The sequence below is a fragment of the Miscanthus floridulus genome, chromosome 19, assembly GCF_019320115.1.
Source record: "Miscanthus floridulus cultivar M001 chromosome 19, ASM1932011v1, whole genome shotgun sequence".
Taxonomy (NCBI): Eukaryota; Viridiplantae; Streptophyta; class Magnoliopsida; order Poales; family Poaceae; genus Miscanthus; species Miscanthus floridulus.
Window position 1 is genome coordinate 97,069,690 of NC_089598.1, and position 3,226 is coordinate 97,072,915.

Genomic DNA, 3,226 nt, shown 5'->3' on the forward strand with positions numbered 1-3,226 from the left:
GATATCGTCGTAGTAGTCTGTCAATCACCGTACCTAAACGTAGTATATATAAATAAAAACTTAGAAAATAGTTAGAAAATTATAGAAAATCCGTACTAGTTGAACTTGCGGACCGTGTTCAGCTCGGCAAGCATGTTCTCTGTCGAGCGGTAACGGACATCAAGGAGGAGCTTTGATTCTACGAGGGAGAGCGACAACGGTCGTGGGAGACCGTGTTCCCTTCCTCATAGAATCGGAGCTCTTCCTTGACCAAGTACGGTGCTGTCCGGTGGAGAAATGCCCGCCGAGATGATCACGTAAGCAAGGTCAACTAGTACGGATGGTTATTTATTCACACGTCCCGATATCGTCGTAGTAGTCTGTTATGTGTGTACATTCCCATTCTTCTGTTAATTTGCGGAAATATCATATGAATTACTTACCTGCCGCAGTAAAAGACGAGAACACAATGACCATTAAAAATATCATTGTTTAGAGATCTAGATAATTTTATAGTTTGTTAATTTTATTTGTTTATAAAAGAAGAAATTTATAGTGTATTAAAAAATGAGTATAGAGAGTAGATGGCAACTGCTTCCGGGTCCTCGGCCTCTCATGGGTTTCCAAAGCGACTTAGGCCGGGCCTTCCTCTCATTCCATGCGGCAAGTGTCGTGATGAGATGAAGATTGTGATGGAGTACCGAGTGAAGAAGGAGGGTCCCAACAAGGATCGTATCTTCTACAAGTGTCCGGATCGCAATGTGAGTTATTTTATCGTATTTAATGATTATGGTTAGTTTATACCTATTTTCATGATGGTTGTGATTAAAGTTCTAGTTTTTTGTTTTAATTTCAGTGGGATGGCAGTGGACGATGTTCAGGCTTCTACTGGGAGGAAGAGTATGTTGAACTCGTGCAAAAATATCTTGCACAACAGGCAGATACGGCGGCTAATGAGGCAGTGATCCAGCCGAAGAAGCCCAAAGATGTTGCACAATCGGGGGATCTGTCTATTTTAGTTGAGATTGGTCGCGAAATCCTTGTGCTCCTGAAATGTATTTTAGCTTTAGTTCTTTTAGTGGTAGTTGGGATTGTCTACATTGTAGCGATGCTTTCATAAATTTGTATCTTTTGTGGTGGCACGCATGTTGTATAAATAATTAATTATGATCTAGGTTTTAATATGATATTTATGTCATGTAATGCAGATGAGCCGTCATTGGATGTATAATGCTGATCGCCGCTCACAAGAGTTCATTGACGGCGTGCATTCTTTATTACGTGCGGCCGAGACAAACAAACGCGACGGTTTCATGTGCTGCCCATGTGCCATATGTAAGAATACGGTGGAATATCCTTGCTCAAGGACTCTTCATTCACACTTGTTCAAGTCGGGTTTCATGCCAAACTATATTTGTTGGACAAAGCACGGAGAAACCGGTGTTGTAATGGAAGAAGATGAAGAAGAACAATGGGACGACAATGATATTATTCCTGATGGTGCGTGCTTCAATGATACTGCAATGGGAGAAGCTGAAGAAGAGGTAGCCGCAGAAGATGAGCTATGTGCATTCCATGACTGTCACGTTCTCATGACGCAATTACTTCCAGTTGCATTAAGAGGAATTCTACCTCCAAATGTACGTGTAGCCACCGTAAAGCTATGTGCATTCCTCAATGCAATTTCTCAGAAGGCAATTGATCCAACTGATCTAGCTAAACTACAGAATGATGTGGTTCAATGTCTCGTTAGCTTTGAGTTAGTGTTCCCTCCTTCCTTCTTTGATATTATGACACACCTCCTAGTTCACCTAGTCAAGGAGATTTTCACTCTCGGTCCTGTGTTCCTACACAACATGTTCCCCTTAGAGAGATTCATGGGAGTCCTAAAGAAATATGTTCACAACCGTGCTCGCCCAGAAGGAAGCATCGCCAAGGGCTATGGAACAGAAGAGGTCATTGAGTTCTGTGTTGACTTTATTCCCGACCTTGACTCGATTGGTGTTCCTGAATCGAGACATGAGGGGAGACTAAGCGGAAAGGGGACACTAGGGAGGAAAACATATATTGGTACGGATGATGATTATTTCAATAAAGCGCACTACACAGTTCTACAGAACTCCTCTTTGGTAGATCCGTATATTGAGACACACAAGGATCTCTTACGATCCGAGTTTCCAGGGAAGACTGAAGCTTGGATTACGCATAAGCACATGGAAACTTTCGGCGGTTGGTTGCGAAAAAAATGTCAAGGTGATGAGAGCATCCATGAGCAACTGTATTTATTGGCTATGCAACCATCATGGCATATCGTCACATATAAAGGGTACGAGATAAATGGGAACATATTCTACACAGTAGCCCAAGATAAAAGGAGTACCAACCAAAACAGTGGTGTCCGCATAGATGCCACAGACCCGAATGGGAATAAGCAGACATATTATGGACGCATAGATGAAATATGGGAACTAGAATATGCACCTACTTTGAAGATCCCATTGTTCAAGTGCCAATGGGTCAAGGTGACCGGAGGCGGAGTAACAGTAGACAACGAGTATGGAATGACAACAGTAGACCTTAGTAATATTGGGTACAAAGACGAACCATTCGTCCTTGCCAAGGATGTGAATCAGGTGTTCTATGTCAATGATATGTCTACCAAACCAAAAAGAGGGAAAAACGATAATGACTCAACCAAAGAGCCAAAGCGCCACATAGTTCTTTCAGGGAAAAGAGTCATCGTGGGAATTGAGGACAAGTCGGACATGTCAGAAGAATATGAAAAGGATGACCGAATTCCGCCCTTCAAAGTGAACAAAGACCCTAGCATCTTGGTAAATGATGAGGACACTCCATGGTTACGAAGCGATCATAACCAAGGGACATACGTAAAGAAAAAGTTCACTGCTGTGCCCACTTGATGATATAGTGATTTAATATAGTGTGTGTTTGAGATATTATGTAATAATTGTGAATTCAGATGTTTATTATGTCATGTTTCAAATTAAATCAATGTTTGATTTGGTGGGATTTCTCTCTCAAAAAGGTAAATTAGGATACTGAGTGATGAAAAATTAAAATATTAACGTTAAAATGATGTGAAAACAAATTTCCTGTCCAAAACCAATAATTTTAATAATTTTAATTAAACACTACATTTTTGCATTAACGAAATAATAAATATTAGTTACATTATGTTTTATAATTCTAACAAAAAATAAAAAAAGTTAGGTTATCGATTTTTCCT